The 18,244-nt window shown below is 37.8% G+C and overlaps 1 protein-coding gene and 1 pseudogene across 5 annotated transcripts in view; one reads left to right on the top strand and one right to left on the bottom strand.

Moving 5' to 3' along the window:
• The window catches only part of ADD3 (adducin 3), a 131,964-nt gene that overhangs the window by 15,852 nt on the left and 97,868 nt on the right, over positions 1-18,244 (top strand). The window lies entirely within an intron of this gene.
• On the bottom strand, positions 4,992-5,338 carry LOC123465323 (annotated as a pseudogene).

Consider the following 18,244-nt stretch of genomic DNA (forward strand, 5'->3'; position numbering starts at 1 on the left):
AATCACTGCAGATGGTGATTGCAGCCATGAAATTAAAAAATGCTTCCTCCTTGGAAGAAAAGTTATGACCAACCTAGATAGCATATTCAAAAGCAGAGACATTACTTTGCCAACAAAGGTCCATCTAGTCAAGGCTATGGTTTTTCCGGTAGTCATGTATGGATGTGAGAGTTGGACTTTGAAGAAAGCTGAGCGCCGAAGAATTGAAGCTTTTGAACTGTGGTGTTGGAGAAGACCCTTGAGAGTCCCTTGGACTGCAAGGAGATCCAGCCAGTCCATCCTAAAGGAGAACAATCCTGGATGTTCATTGGAAGCACTGATGCTAAAGCTGAAACTCCAGTACTTTGGCCACCTCATGTAAAGAGTTGACTCATTGGAAAAGACCCTGATGCTGGGAGGGATTGGGGGCAGGAGGAGAAGGGGATGACAGAGGATGAGATGGCTGGATGGCATCACTGACTCGATGGACATGAGTTTGAGTAAACTCTGGGAGTTGGTGATGGACAGGGAGGCCTGGCGTGCTGCAATTCATGGGGTCACAAAGAGTCGGACACAACTGAGTGACTGAACTGAACTGAATCTGTCTTGTAAAACCTTGGATTTGCTCTAACTTCTAAGGACCCTGAATCCCAAAGGAAATCTTTTCCTCTAGGGTAGAACAATTTACTTATAAACAAAATGTGAAAATAAAAACCGTTGTTACTGCCCTTAAAAACATGTATGTGAGTGTAATGAATAGCTTGTTCCTCCAAAAGTTACTATGGTTTAATGGTTAAAAATAGTAACATATAGGTTCCATTATGACCCAGTGGTTCTATTCCTACATTATATACTTAATTGAAAACACATGTTCACACAAAAACTTGTACACTGATGTTCATGGCAGCGTTACTCATAATAGCCAAGAAATGGAAACAGCCTAAATGTCTGTCAGCTGATTAATGGCTAAATAAACATGGTATATCCACACAAAGGAATATTATTTGGTCATAAAAGGGAATGAAATCTTTCTACTACATGGGTGAACCTTGAAAATGTTATGCTAAGTGAAAGAATCCAGACACAAAAGTGCCACATATTGTATAGTTCCAGTTGGTGTGGAATGCGCAAAATAGGCATATCCATGGTGACTGAAAGCAAATTGATTAGTGGTTGCCAGGGGATGGGGATAAGGGAAATAGGGAATATTTGCTTAATGGGTACTGGGTTTCCCTTTGGGGTGATGAAGAAGTTCTAGAACAGATAGTGTTGATGATTGCACGACATTGTGAATATGCTAAAAACCACTGAATCGTGCAGTTTGAAAAACAGTGAATTTTATGGTGTGTGAGGGGCTTCCCAGGTGGCTCAGTAGTAAAGAATTCCCTGGCCAATGCAGAAGACTCAAGAGACCCAGGTTCTATTCCTGGGTCGGGAAGATCCCCTGGAGGAGAAAATGGCAACCTACTCCAGTATTTTTGCCTGGAGAATTCCATGGGCAGAGAAGCCTGGCAGACTATAGTCCATGAGATTGCAAAGAGTTGGACACAACTTACAGACCGCACAACAACAACAGCTTGTCCCTTTTGCAGTAATAATTTATATTATGGTGTGTGAATTGTATCTCAATTTTTGAAGAAAGATACCAGGAAAAAAGTGTGTGTGCGCATTCATACGTACACAAGAATAACTGAAAAAAACTTACATAGATCTTACTTCCAAAATCAAACTAGTTTCCCCAGTTGATGAAGCAGGAATTATCATGCTAAACTTGGTTTAGCTTGGTTTGCTTAGAGAGGCAGAGTGAAGATACTTAGATCATTCAGGTAGAAATAAAGAAGCAGTTTGTGATCCTGTCTTTGGCAAGTCATGGATGAATCTAAATGTTTTTAAATGCCCAGTTTCATGGAGATGACCTAGATAAGCAAAAGAAGGCTCTGTAATAATCAGTTTTGTGGGCTTCAGAAAGCAGGAACTCATTTATAAATAACTTTATTAGGTCTTAAGTCCGCAAGATGGCTTTTTTCTCCATACCTATAATTAAAAAGTATGGCGAACTCAATTCCCAGTAATTTTTTTAGCCAACCCAAGATGATATTTACCTTCTTAAAAATATTACCATCAAAGAGTTGCCTGTTGAGGAAGTACATGAAAGGATTGTCTTCTTTAACTTTCATGTACCACCCACCGTAATTTTTTTTTAAATTAAGACATAATTCACATACCATAAAATTCACCCCCTAATTTTATTAGCAACATACATATACACATATATATTTTCATGACCTTTCCTGGTGGCTCAGCGGTAAAGAATCTGCCTGCCAGTGCAGGAGACTCAGGTTCGATTCCTGGGATGGGGTCTCCCTGGAGAAGGAAATGATAACTCATTCCAGTGTTCTTGCCTGGGAAATACCCATGGACAGAGGAGCCTGGCAGACTACAACCGTGTCTCAAAAGAGTCACACACGAATGACTTAGTTCTAAACAAAAGCAACAATACATGTATTCATATATTCCTCTATTAGAATAATATTTTTGGTGGCTTGATATGTTTTCAGCATTTTAAGAAAGCATATGTGAACCAGACAAGAGCTATAGTGGGGAAAATAGATCCTTATGTAACTGACTCCAACACCAGCCTGAGAGCAATGCTATCGCAACGTTTACAGGAAGTACAGATGGGCACAGAAAAGGGAAATGTTTATCCCACTGGAGAGCAGTAATTCACAGAGGAGATGACATTTGAGTTGAGCTTTAGAAGATCTCTTAAATGTTGAAGACGAGAGTAAGTTACTGACTGGAATAATAGGCTCTGCCACGGGCATGTGGGTCTGTGGATGGATGTGGTGGAAGAGAAAACAGGAAAGATAAGGTTGAGAGCACTAGGTCATGAAGGCCTTGGGTGCTATTTTAAGAAATTTAGGTTTTATTCTGTGGCACTTATTTTAGCTAATGAGAGGCATAATCAGATGTGTCTGAGATTTGGTGTTGTGAAGAATGGGTTGATAAAGAGTGTTGGCAGAGAGACAAGTTAGAAGGCATTTAGAGATAAACAGATGAACTAAGGCAGTGGCTTTGAGATAGAAAGGGAAGAATGGGACATCTTGGACACAGAAATCCATACAACTTGCTGAACAATGAGGATGTTGAGGGAACATTTGATCACCAGGTGTAGACATTTAAATGTTGTATTTTACTCCATTTCTGATACTCTGATTTATGACAGAGGGAAAATACACCTGTTAAACTAGAATTTAGGTAGATTCAGCAAGGCTTGAATGTATCTTTTCCTTACTATACATAAAAGACTTTAGAAATGTGACTGTTTCATAATCTTCTTTAATTTTTAGTGCATGTCAGTGATTAGTCAATTTTCCAGTCTTTGGCGATGTTTTCATTTGTGCATTTGGAAATGGTGGAATAATCATCATTTTGGCAAAAGAATAGTATTTTTGTTTCCAAATGCAACTGCCTTCCTGTGCTGTGCTTTTTGTTTCATTTTATACTTCTGTGTGCCATTGTGCCATTCTTGAATTTCCCCCTGATTTCATTTAGTGGTTTATCTTGTAACCTATAAAATAACACATGGTAAACACCTGTAAGAAACAATTAGAAATGTCAAAATCAGCTTGCAAAATCATTTGTTTTTTCTGTGTAAATGTAGTGGCAAATCCAATCCAGTAAGTTTTTTTACATTTTTGCTTAGTGAAACAATTAAGATTTGGCTCCTCTGATGTTTTTCATCGCTTATTTACAGGCACAACTGACCATTCTGTTTGTAGCTCCCTTTAATAAAACATGTGCAAAGAGCGTGTTATATTAGGACACAGTGATTTTATAAATGGGTAGAAGAAAATACCAAATTTGACAACTGACTACTGAGTTAATGTAGTGTATGACTTGCTTTCGTGCTTAAAAATTCTAAGTGTTAAATGTTTAAAATAACTTATTCAAAAGCAACTCAATAAAATTAAAAACACTTTATGGACATCCAATACAATGAAAGTTTAAAAATCAGAAATGTAAAGGCACTCTCACTGATTTTTTTTTTTTTTAAAGCAAGAAATATTTTGTTAATTTGATTCTAAGGTAAACTTACTGTTTGAGTCACATTTTTATAAAATCAACTTCATTTTAAAATATTTGAAATTAACTTTTGAGTATGAAATATGAGATCATGAAGCAAGATCCAAAAGGCGCAAAAGAGTATACAGTGAAAAGTAAGTTGTCACCCCATCCCTGAACTACTCTACTCTCTCTCTTCCTTGTATATTATTCTAGAGATATTTTTCACTGTTTATTTTTAAATTCCTGAATCAAGACTTTGCCTGCCTATACCTGGTAGATAAATTGCTATATAATATTGCTGCATAAAATACAATTTTAGGCTCAAAACAATCTGAGGAAATAGCCAGTCCTATTCTTTTCCTTGGTGTGTTTTCTAGATTCATTGTCTCTTAATTAAAGAGTGTGCTTTCCTAGCTTACCCTCCCCTTCAGACAAAGCTATGGAAAGTGGTCATTGTAATCATCTTTCACTCATATTTTACCCTAGGCAATGACAGGTAACTTTTATGAAAGCAAAGCAAATTCCAGCTGAGAAGTGCTCCCATGGAAAACATCCTCAAGTAGGGAGGGGAAAAAATGGTCAGCCTTTCCCATCGTGTGCATCTGTCCTGTTAGGCCAGCTGGACTGGACTGCTTCTAAAGCTTGACTTTTAATTTTTTAGTACTTGGCATTATTTTGTTGATTCTGCCATTGGCTACCCACCAAGTCATAAGATTTTCCTCCCAAGCCTTGGGATTACCTGACTCAAAACTTTTCGATACTAGACTTGGTTTCTTTTCTCCTTTGGGTGGTATTTAATAGAACATCATTCCTATGCAGATACTGTAAGTAATAGTCTCATATTTGTGTATATGTGGAGGGGTCCTTTAAAAAAAGTTTTCCAATGTATTTTTTCATTTCTGTACTGGTTATCTTTTATTGGTCATTGTTGCAAATTAGGATATTCAGCAGTGATCATGTTCCTCAGGGAGGAGTGTTGGGCAGAGGTCATGGTCAGGGAAGCAGAGTGTGTCCCCTGCACTGGGCCCTCTCCAGTGGTACTCGCTTAGCTGCTCATGTTTGAGTTCCTTCTAAGAAGGGCAGTAGTTGAAAAGTTCGTAAGCTGCCAGCACGGTAGAAACCCCAGCAGTGCTTCCTTTCTTCACGTAGACATACTTGTCATACCACTAGTAACCTCTTGGAAACACTCCAGCAGTGCCTTTAGGGGCAAAATCCTACCTAATATCCAGATTGGCAGCTCCCCTGTTTTAACATCCATGAGTTTCTTCTTCACTGATGTGAGTGATGCCATCTTGGAGTCCTGGGTATCTGCTGTCTTCCAGTACTTTTTATTGTGGTAAAATACACAATATAAAATTTACCATTTTAAGTGTACAGTTCAGTGGTATTAAATACATTCATAATGTTGGTTAACCATCACCAACATCCATTTCCAGAGCTCTTTTCGTCATTTAACTCTGAAATCTGATACCCATTCAACAATAACTTCCTATTCCCCTCCTATCTTCCTGGATCAAAAAAATTATTTTAAGATCAAAATTTTGGGTGATACAAAGATCTGTTATTCCAATTCCTAATCAAGATTGTAATTTGAAATCCCTATACAGGTCTGTATTATGCAGCAAAGATTATGATTGACATTCAGGACCCTGGAAAATTGAGACAAAGGTTACAGAACCTGTGGCCTTTGATACACATTTCAAAGTGAAGAATTACATAGCTTCATTGTAATTAAAAGAGATCTCACCCCTCAGCTGTGCTAATTATATGTTAGTGGATGGGAGATGGAGGTTGTTAATTATGGGAGAGGCAGAGATCAGCAAACTGGTGCTAGCCAACCTCTGCCCCCATGACCTAATAAAAAGGAAGTTTCCCAGTAATAGATACAGAGACTCCACAGGTTTGCACATTTCACTGGATGCTAAAATTCTGCCTTTGTTGAATCATTCAGACCTTCTATTATGAGTCAAAGTGTGAATTCTCTGTTCGCTTTAACATTTGGAGAAGCAGAGCTCGGTAGACTGAGGAGGAGGGTGAAATCTAGACCCATAGAATTTTGGAAACCTTCGCTTCATTTTTATGGATCAATGACCTTGTTTGATTAAGTGAAGTGACATCTTCAAAATGGCTGATCTAGACTCAAAACTGTTATCTCTGACTCTCGGGCCAGTGCTTTTTCTACTTTATTACATTCTCAGCCATCTTAACCCATTCATGCAATTCTGGGGTGAGGGAGTTCACCAGAATTCCACTTAGCCTTAGGATGGGAGACCTTTGTCTCTTAGGGATTTGAAGCTGCTTTTCAAGAAAGAGTTGGTACCTGTCTTTGTTTGTTTTAATCTCTTAATGAATTGGGGAGTATTTTGTAAAGCTTTTTTCTAAAAATCTGGACTTTGTCATGAACTTTGTTGTTATCTTAACAAAAAGCTTTGCTGACCTTCTATATATTGTTCCCGTTTAAGCATGCTCCCCACTGAAACAAGTCATGTACATGGTAAATGTTTCTGACATGTTTAGGAACATTATATTGAAAATTCAAACTGGATGTATTTGGCTGCCTTGAGTTTTTTTTTCTTTTGGAAAAGAACATGTTTAAATGAGAAACAGTTCCATCCTCCAATGAAAAGGAAAAGTTTTAGGTCATTCGTTTGAGTAAAATAGATTATAGAACTTCTGGCCTCAATTTTCTATTATTTTCAACTAAGTAGCACATAAGGCATAGTGCCTTACATAAGGCACAGTGAAGGAAGAAATGGGACATATTAGAAATGTTGATGTTATAGTATAATTTTGTGATTAAACTCTTTATCAAATAAGGTTTTTAGTCACCATTTGTTGCATCATACAAGGACTTTGAATGGATTCTGTCAGATTTTTTTTTCCAGTGTTTTGCTGCGACAGTTGATTTCATGACAACAGTTTCAGGAGGCATTAAGATAACCAAGTCTATGTGTGAAAATAGCTAGTGGGAAGCTGCTGTATAACACAGGGAGCCCAGCCTGGCACCTAGATGGTTTGGGAGGGAAGGGATACACACACACACACACACACACACACTCTTATGGCTGATTTGTGTTGTTTTATGGCAGAAACCAACACAACATTGTAAAGCAGTTATCCTCCAATTAAAAATTTAAAAAGATAACTGGCTTTTTTTTTTTTTTTTTTTTTTTTTTTTTCAAAATACTTCGTATGGTCTTCTATAGTACATCCTTCTGAGGAACTGAAAAAATTCATTCTTATGGTGGGGGAAATAAATAAAATAGAAGTGCTTTTGATTTTACTGTGAGTGTGAAAGATGTATTTTGGTCTATTTTAAAATCAATTTTAAGGAATAGATACAAAATCAAAGTACTTGGACATGAATCTGAGCAAACTCTGGGAGACAGTGAAGGCCAGGGGAGCCTGCAGTTCTCAGGGTCTCAAAGAGTCAGGCACAACTTAGCAACTGAACAACAGCAACAAAATACTTACTGGAGAACTTTGAGTTCAGTGTTTTATTAAGTTGATTTAAACCACTTGGGGGCTAGCAATGTTTCATGGTAATTCTAGGCCTAGGAATTCCTTGGTAGTCCAGTGGTTAAGACTCCACACTTCCATTGCAGGCACAGGTTCCATCCCTGGTCAGGGGACTAGTATCCTGCATGCCACACAGCCAAAATACCCCAAAAACTTTATAGATCAATTATTATGAAAACCATGTCATATCTCTTTTAATTATGATTTTTTTTTTTTAAAAAAAAGCTTCTATTGGTGCTTTCCCCTGAGATTTTGGTCTATAGAAGATAAAATGCCTTTTAAATAGAAACTTCAATTACCTGAAATTCCTTGGATCCTTTAATGGGAAATAACCAAATGATTAAGCATACAAAAGGGTGTCAGGGTTGTATTGGAAGCAGTGACTTGTAGGTGGGTGTATTTTCACTCCTGTATCTTGTGTGATCTACTGTGCTTAGAATGATCATTCAGAGGGAAGACCCTAATATTTGCACAAGTGTTAAGTAGTAAAGACAAATATGTTCATAGATATATATGAAACCATAAGTTGGAATGATGGCTTTTTAGATTTTGGAGGAGCGTGGATGAGAAGGCTACATGTTTGGCTTCTTACTATAAGACTTGACAATTATTTACCATTTATGATCAGAATAAGTAATTATATAGGTTTCCCCAAAGTGTTTTGCTAGCCTACTACTTTTTAAGAGTTTAAGAGTTTGGGCCTTCTGTTCAAGAATGGCTTTTGTACAAAGTTTAATTTGAAGCCTCATATGGAGGCCCTAGGCTAATGCTGTTTCCTTCCTCAAAATACAAGTGTAGTTTAAAATTTTCTACTATCCATGTTGAAAAAACTACAAAGAAACATGTGTGAATTTTACTGAACACAGTTTAAAAATATCTTTCAACATGAATCAGTATTAATGAATTATTTTCATTGAAGTATTGATTCAGTGAAAAATTAATGAAATATTTTGCCTTTTTTTAATATACCAAGTCTTTGAAATCCTGTGTATATTTTACACTGTAGTACCTCTCAGTTCACAGTAGCCACATTTCAGGTACTCGCGGTCACACGTGGCTGTTGGCTACCAAATTGGACAACATAGCTCTAGAGCATCTTTCTCTTTTGTCCCATATCAGTGTGGCAGATTCTTCCACTAGAAATTTATTCCAGGGGGGGCTAAAGTTTTGCCATCTATCTGTGTGTTTGATCTTCTGTAACAAAAAGTTCTCAATCGTATTTGTTTTGATCATTTTTTGCCTTTATAATGTGATAACCAAACACTAGTATTGCTAAAGAACTGTCAGTGTAACTGAATGAGAACTTTAGAGGGCAAGTTCAGTTGGTTGTGGGCAAGTGAAGAGAGCTGGGATCCAAAAGGAAGGGTCAGCACTGGGTAGCACAAATTGAACAGAATCCTGCTGTCCTTGAGCAAGTTATTTCACTTCTCTGAGCCTTTTTACTTTATTCATATGTGAAATCAGGATAAAAATACCCAGCTCTTGAGTTGCAGTGAAGATTAAACAAGGTAACACATGTGAAGTGTGTACCTATGAGTTGCTCAATAAATTTGTGTTAAGTAATTGTTGCTTGCTTACATCTTCCACTCCACTCCCAAATCCTGCTTGTGAGAGGAATAAGAAAGAGGAGGTATACCTAAAATAAATGTTGTAATATAGTCAAGAAACCTATCTATTTACTAAACTGACTAGGATTCAGTGTTTGTCCAGAACAAACTAGTCCCTAAGCATTGTGATTGAGATTTTAATTTAGGACCATTATCTGGAAGGTTCACAAAGTAATAATGTGAAATAGTTCATCCTCCGCATTGTTGAAATAGAAATGAATAGTATCAATTTTATTTCAGTAATCAGTAAAAATAGCACCTGCTGCTGCTGCTACTGGTGCTGCTAAGTCGCTTCAGTCATGTCCGACTCTGTGCGACCCCATAGACGGCAGCCCACCAGGCTCTGCCATCCCTGGGATTCTCCAGGCAAGGAGTGGGTTGCCATTTCCTTCTCCAGCGCATGAAAGTGGAAAGTGAAAGTGAAGTCGCTCAGTTGTGTCCGACCCTTATTGACCCCATGGACTGCAGCCCACCAGGCTCCTCCGTCCATGGGATTTTCCAGGGAAGAGTACTGGAGTGGGGTGCCATTGCCTTCTCCAATTTAAGAGAAAAATCTCAATTATTAAAATACCTCTTTTTATCTTTTTCTGGATATGATAGAAATGCATCATTATCCGTTTCTTTAAAAGTTTTATCACAAGGGTTATTGCAACTTGGAATTTAAATACGTTTGCATCTACAGAAGGCTAGTCTTCACAGTACTAGTATACTGATGATTTAAACTTGTGTAGTACCTGGAATTAAGGAAATCTCTTCTAAATGAAAGGAAAGCTGTCACTTGGTGACTAAGCTTTATGTTACAATGCAAGTGACCTATTGTTCTTGCTCAGACATTACCATCAATTTGTATTTTTAGATAGAAAGGAGACTTGCTGTGTCATTAGCCGGGTAGCATGTTCTGAATCTATTTGGAAGGAGGGAGGTTTCAATCATACGTGTATTTCTGATTTTCTATGCGTTTTGAGAAATTTATTTATAAATTTGAAACACCATTGAAATGTGGGAAAGCATGGAGTGTTTTGAATAGATGATTAGATTAGATGTGAACTTTTCAAAGCTTTGTATGCACCCAATGTGTAGGCCACATTGCTGGTAATGTTCTTGGAAATTGGTCACATCTAAAGAGTCGGTTCTTTGCCAATAGCATCTGGTTGCATTTTACGTACTTTTAAAGTACTTTTTGAATTGTAAAAGAGCAAACCACATGACATATTTTCTTACCTGATTGAAAGTTGTTTACAGTTATAGATGAACTTTAACAAACAAAGGCATAATTGTCCAAATGCATGGATTCCTAACCCTGATACCTGAGATTCTTATAGTTACCAGCTTTTCAAATTGTCCAGACTTCTACATTATTCTAGTGACCCTGTACAGAGGTTGTCTTATTGAAAGTTCTTTCAAGTTTATGGAATTTTGAAGGTACTGACCTGATTGAAATACACTGTGCTGATTGGCGATCAATAAATGGTGTTAATTGACCTGATTGGCATTCCTCTATCCGTTGCTTACAGCTCCCTACAGGTGTTACTTGTTACATATATAGATCTTTGTCATACCTAATTGTGTGAGCTTTTGATGTAATAAGAGTAATCTAGGGCTCGGCCACCTAGAAAAGATTTGTGAGATGTATTAAGTGGCCTAAATCTAGGCTAATTTGTGAACTGGGCAAAATATGTCCTTGGTTTCCTTAAGATCCCCTTCTCAGCACCCCTTTTTTGCTTTCTTACTCTGAACTTTCCAGGTGCTAACTTGTCTCAGATAATCTCTGTTGAAGTGTTAGCTGATTAGTTCACCGCTTTTCCAGAGATGTTTACATTTTAAAAGTGAGGTTTTTAATAACAAGGCTTTCAAGGTCCCTAGTGGGATAGTGGGGCTTCCCAGGTGGTGCTAATGGTGAAGAACCTGCCTGCCAGTAAAGGAGACATAAGAGGTGGGGGTTCAGTCCCTGGGTCAGGAAGGTCCCCTGGAGGAGGGCATGGCAACCCACTCCAGTATTCTTGCCTGAAGAATCCCATGGACAGAGGAGCCTGGAAGGTTAGAGTCCATAGGATCACAAAGAGTTGGTCATGACTCAGATTACCTAGCATGCATGCACACAGTGGGATGGTGAATAATGAGTTTTAAAAGGGTAGAGTCTTTGGACTGGGCCCAGGCTTGGGATCAGGATTATAGAGCCCCACTGCCCAGTAACTCAGGCACTAGCTGTGTATAGCTACTGACTGCTTGAAATGTAACTAAGACTTAATTGAGATGTAGTGTTAAGTGGGAAATACATGCTAGATTTCCGAGACTTTGCACAAGAAAAAGACTGTAAAGGAACTCAATTTTTAATATTTATTACATGTTGAAATGATGATATTTTGATATATTGAATTAAAATATATTGTTAAAATTAATTTCACCTGTTTCTTTTTACTTTTTAATGTGACTGCTGGAAAATATAAAAGCAGTTGTGGCTCACATTTTATTTCTATTGGACAATGCTGTTGTAAGAGTTTACATTGTGTTCTTACTGTTGGGAGCTTGCAGAGATTCAGAGAAATGCCCCCTCAGGACGCCTCAGCTACAGCTCTTCCGGCTGACTTGGCTGAGGCGCTTCCTATTACATGCTGTTCTAAGAGCCATTGCCCACAAGCAGCCACTCTTCTCCCCACTTCTTCTCTAACTCTCCCAGTGAGAGAGTTACTCTGCCCACCACTCCAAATGACTGCTAGTTCCTGACCAGCTTCCTGAAGCTCAGTTCAGTTCAGTCGCTCAGTTGTGTCCGACTCTTTGTGACTCCATGGACTGCAGCACGCCAAGCCTTCCTGTCCATCACCAACTCCTGGAGTTTACTCAAATTCATGTTCATTGAGTCGGATGCCATCCAATCATCTCATCCTCTGTCATCCCCTTCTCCTCCTGCCTTCAATCTTTCCCAGCATCAGGGTCTTTTCCAATGAGTCAGTTCTTCGCATTAGGTGACCAAAGGATGGGAGTTTCAGCTTCAGCTTCAGTCCTTCCAATGAATATTCAGGACTGATTTCCTTTAGGAAATTTCTTGAAGCTAGATGATTAAAAAGATAGATTTATAAGTACCATATATTGGGTACCTGCCGTGTATCAGATAGTGTGCTAGGTACTTTATATAAAGTCTTGAATCCTCCCATCAGTTCTTCAAGATCGATATTACAAATGCCAGAAGAGATCCATGTATTTTGTTCTTTGCCCTGGGTTAGCTAGTGGCAGCTATGTGGCAAAATCAAGATTCTGTCCCAAATCTCTCTTAATCCCAGAGCCATTGTTCTTTCTCCTTTATTATGCTCTACTCATGTTTTCCATTAACTGTGTGTGTGTACTTTAGTCTGAAAAAGAATGTTCAATATGAAGGGGTCTCTGGCCAAATAGTGTTGACTGATCTTTGGTTTCCTTTGTCTTGGTGAATGACCTCAGTGCTCCTCACTCCAGGTTGCCTTCCTTCCCTGTCTAGTACCTAGCAGTAGCCCAGACTTTAATGGAGAGACTTAAGTTATTGACAGCATGTGGAGCAGGATAGATAATCTTGAGGCCTCCTGGGAAAGAGCATCGCTTCCACCTTGAAAATCAATCAACAAAGAATGTTTCAGATGCCTTCAGGAAGAGACACAAGAGGAGAACTTCTCTGAATTCCAGGGCTATCAAATCTTAGGCTTCAGAGACTGGCCATATAAGGAAGGGTTTTTGTTTTTGTTTTTAACAAACAAAGTTGTGTTTGTTTTTTTTTTAATGGGGTTGAAATGAAATAATGGGATAGAATAAGCGTATTGAGCTGGATGAGTCTTGTATAACCCTAGGTCATCTCTTTATGGCTGTGTCCTTGACATTATTGCATGAAGAATGAGAACAAGAGAGAAATAGACTATGTGTTGGCCTGTTTGTCTATACATTGGAGTAGATGTAGTCATAATCCATGAATGCTCTGGAAGGCTGGATGTGGCATTTACTCTGCTGCCTTCACTTGGCTCAAGCAAGGGGTAGTGACTTTGAAAAAAAAATAAGGGGAGAAAAGGAAGATCAAAGAGGTTCAAGGAGTGAAACTAGACTGGAGGTGGGCCACAGGGAGGTTTGGCCAAGTTCAAAATGCAAAGCCCTTTTATTCATGTATACACATATGTATTTATAATACTAGAAGCCATGTAAATATAAAATACTGTTATTTCAGGGAAGAAACTGTGATATACTAGAAAGAAAATGAAATTTCTAACTAGGTGATGTAGATTCAAGTCCCCCAGCTCTACCATCCCTACCCCTGTAACCCTAGGAAACTACAGAATCTGAGATAATCATTGTCTTTCTCCCTCTCTGACTTTACCTTCATGTTTTAATAAGATCATGATGAGTTTGAAAACACTTTAGATAGGCTCATGTGCTGTATTCACGTTGTTAGTGTTTTTATACTGTTGTTTACTCTGCATCTGAAGTGTTGCTTACCTGAAACACCATTGATAAGAAAAAATGTGTACCCGAGAACTCTAACACGATTAAGGGAAGTTAGAGTTAAATGGCCAGCAAGTCAGACTAATTTGGCTCTCATCCCTAGGCTTTATAAAAAGGACAGTGGTAGCCTTGTGGGTGAAGGGAATGTAGACCTAATTGCTTATTTAATTCAATCATTCATCCTTTTAACCCTCTTTAAAACTTGACTTTTGTAGGTCGATTATATAATGCATGAGTGTGCAAGCACACACAATGTTCTCTTTAAGTGAAAAGCCCGATTCAATGACTTTTTTTAAAAAAAAGATTTTGATATATTCATAGTAATAAACCCGGTTTGCATTTCTTTGAGGCTCATAGTCGTCAACTTCCGATCACGTTAGTAAAGGGTTGCTGTAACTACCAGATGGCAGTCTGTCTTACTCCAGTCTTACACCAACAGACTACGCAGAATGAATGTAAGCAGAATTCAAGCACAGAATGGAAGTATTATTTAAACTGCTCATCTTGCAAATTTAGCATAAAGAGGATAATATATTAGCATAAAGAGGATATCTATTGAATATATTCATGTTACCATGCAGTTTTTTGGTTCTCAGGGCAATCCCGGAATGCATCTTTAATTTGTATTCCATGTAAAATGCTGGGTACAGGGATATTTTGCCAAATGCCAGTTTGAACTTTACTTGAGATCCATCCAGCTGGCAGATCAGTTGTGCTAATCAGATGAGCCCATTTCTGGGGAATGGAATTTCATAGCGGGAGCAGTGTTCTTGAAGTATAGTTACTTTAAAAATTAGTAAATTTTTAATTTTAAAAGTCTCATGTGCTCTATTGAAATGTATGTAGTATAAACATTGTAATATATGTAGTGCAAATACTTCATGCATTTTTATAAATAATAAATAGCAGGAACAATAAGTTCATTGTATTGTACTCATTTGTTTTTCATTTCTATTTTGAGTTCTTAGGATCATATCTTGTTTCCCCCTTAATTTCTATGAACAGGAAAGATACTGAAGTGCAGATGGGTTAACCCTAGAAACTATGGGCAGCTAACTTTCTGCCTAGTGTAGAATAAGCTCTACACTAATACTCTGCTTAAAAGGTGAACTGGTAGAGAGGCTTAGTCAAAGATCACTTGGTGTAAATGAAAAGGAATTCAAACACCGTAGATGGGGATTAGACCTGAAGAACTAATACAGATCCTTTTAAATTCCAAAGTTACCCTGCGTGTAAAGTGTTAATACACACTTTCATGATCATATTAGAAACCTCATGTCACAGAGTAGCATTTCCCACAGCATATTCTGTAGATTGTTCGTTCTAAAAGATTTCCCAGGAAAAATAGTCCAAATATGTTTGGGAAACTGTTTTCTGCACTCTCTCTTAAAGGCTCATAATGCATATTAGCATAAGCAAAGACTGAGAAGTATTGCTAAGTACTGGGATTACCTTTTTTTAAAAAGTTTGTATTGCAAATTGAATATGTCACATAGACCAGGGAAAGCAGTCTCTGTAATAAAATGTATTAATATCCCAGGGGACTCTTGTTTTATAGACTATACTGGGGGAAAATAATGCCTTAAATTATATATTAGCAGATCTCAGAGCTTGTTTTTGTGATTATTCCCCTTTTTTAAAATTATATTTGGCAGTTACTGATATCTTAGCCTAGGGGAGACATGGTTGTGCTTAAAACTTGTTTTAAAATGATCTTACAGGACAACTTTACATAGAAATTTTGTAATTTTACATAGAAATGTTCATTTCTATGAGGTATGTCTTTACATTGATGTTGACATTATCTTTTGGGGGCATTTGGATGTTTTTTATAAATATAATTTTTATTATACTTTAAAATTTACATATACTTTTGGTAGATCAGATAATTTAACATGCTATTTTCCAATTATATATTTTTTCAAGAATAAAATAAAATATAATTGTCTTAAATTCAACTATTAGGTAAAAAGATGTTTTAGTAGCAATTGAAATAGTCTCTGGGCTTTACTGGTGACTCAGTGGTAAAGGATCCACCTGCAGTGCAGGAGATGTGGGTTTGATCCCTGGGTCAGAAAGATCCCTTGGAGAAGGAAATGGCAACCCACTCGAGTATTCTTGCCTGGGAAGTCCCATGGACAGAGGAGCCTGGCAGGCTACAGTCCATGGGGCTGCAGAGTCGGACACAACTTAGTGACTAAATAACAGGCCAGTCTGTAATTGTTTTTATTTGAACTGGGAGGAGAACCAAAGATTTCAGTAACCCAAGATACTGCCATGTAATTAGTTCTATGAAATGAAGCTTTGAGACTGTCAATCTAGATAATGACACTCTAAGAATAAACAAATTACCTACTATTTCAAAGCCTACTATTTATATTCTCTAATCAGAATATACATCAGGGATTTTAAGCATTTTTTGCTTTTCATGAATTTCTTAAATGACATCTGAGAATTTTTTAAAATGTTACAGCTAAATGTGGATCTTGAATCATCCCCAGGTTGGAAAACTGGAAAGTTGTTTCATATCGTGAGTAATAGAAAATACTAAATATATTCAAGCTTCCCAGTGTGAGCTAGTGCATACATTAAATTAAACCAAAAAAGCTTAGGCAGCCATGTTTCAGGTTTTGGAATATGTAATGTATAAATATAACCTCCTACAAGAAAAGAAATAGCTCTTACCATTAACTACCAAACCAAACCATGAGACAGTATTTTATTTTCAGTTGTATTTGGAAGACCATGTATTTGTTAGCTTTGGCTTGCCATTTGCTGAATAACTAAAAATGGCATTTATGACTAGACCATCAAACCCCAAATGGAATTGAGGGAGAGATTGTTTTACTGAAATATAAAAAAAGAAATTTCCCTTTAGTATTATGTTAGTACAAGATCTTTAAACTAGCTCTCTTGTGGAACATAAGGTAATTAGTTGTCTTATCCACAGTTTCTTTTCATCTATACTGCTTGGTGAGAAAGCCAAAAGATTAGAGTGATAACTCACTCCACCAGAAAGGAACTGCTCAGCAACAGAAACGGTATCGAAAATTTTCAAGCCCAACTAGACAAGCTGACTAAAAGAGAGACTCACTTGTGGAACTAACCATCCTAGCTACCTGGGCAGGGACTCACTGTCTTTACCATCAGTGATACTGTAAAGCCTTTTTGACTAGTGGTTCTCAGATGTTAGCCTGCATTGGAAGCAGCTGGTGGGCTTGTTAAACCACAGCTTGCTGGGCCACACCCCCACACTTTCTGATTCAGCAGTTTGGAGTAACGCCCAACAATTTGCATTTCTAACACATTTTCAGGTGATGCTGCTGTTCTGAGACCAGATTTGAGAACCACTGGTATTTTTTTCTAGACTAGGGAATCTTTTTGAATCTTTCTTTTCCTTTCATTCCTTTTCCTCCCTCAGGCCACCCACTGTCCCCATCAAAAGCCAGCCATCTTCTGTTATGGAACTATTCCAGAAGCCTTCTTTTCTTATTAGCTTTTACTACATTGGTTTCCTTCATTTTTTAAAACCGTCAACAGTGAGACAGGTTTATACAATGGAGTCAGTTTATAATTGTACAGTATTTCTACCAGTCTTGGAATTCTTTATACTTTCTCCAAGCTCTGATATTTCTCACGTAAACATCCCCTTTCATAATTTAGAAAATACATCTTTTAAAATTGTCTTGTTTAGGGGTTTTTGTGTTTTTTTTTTTTTGAGGTATTGGATATGTTTATTACCTGGATTGTGGTGCTGGTAAAATGAGTATATGCATACATCCAAACTCACCTAATTCATTCATTATGTGCAGTTTTTAAATAACAATTATACCTCAATAAAACTGGGAGAAAAATAAGTCAGATATCAAACATGGAGTCAGACCCTTTATTTCAGGGGAAGGTTTAAACTCCTGTGTCCTTTCTTAACTCAAAGGCGGCTCTGGCTGCTCCTCATTGTAGACTCTACCAGAAAGTCTTTAGGCAGAAGTCATGTAAGTAGCCTTCCTGAGTATGTATATGCAGCATCAACAGAGTTCTTTGTGGCTTAAGATGCTTTACCCCCACTTGAGAAAAAGCGAAAAAATTAGTTATTGAGAGGTAGGTCGGAGCTTCTAGGTCTCTGAGGTTGACACAGAAGTGGATGCTGCTCAGCCTCCAGGGTTGGGCCATGCTTGAAAGCATGACTGTGTGCAACAAAAAGCTAATTCCATCGAGCTGTGGTAATGACTTGTTAGGGAGTTGCCACTGAGTGTGTCCAAGGAGATTGATGTTTCCTCCATTGCTAGGGAAGGACTCTGTGTAGCACCACAGTGGGGCCTTAGCTTCCACTGCCATGCCCAGGCATTAAGCTTCAGGGACAGCCTTGTCATTCTTACCTTCTACCATGGACTTCACGAGATTCACGAGCAGCTTCAGATCACCTGTGTGGCTTCAACTCATTACTCCTTGTCCTTTCCAGAGAAACCTATATTTCTTTTCTTGTTATATATTTCAGGTGTATGACATAATTTGACATCTGTATATACTACGAATTGATCACCACCACAAGTCTAGTTACCGTTTATTTCAACTTTTAAATAGATGATTCCCGCTCTCTGGTGTACTGTCATATA

This window comes from Bubalus bubalis, chromosome 23, assembly GCF_019923935.1.
Source record: "Bubalus bubalis isolate 160015118507 breed Murrah chromosome 23, NDDB_SH_1, whole genome shotgun sequence".
Classification (NCBI taxonomy): domain Eukaryota; kingdom Metazoa; phylum Chordata; class Mammalia; order Artiodactyla; family Bovidae; genus Bubalus; species Bubalus bubalis.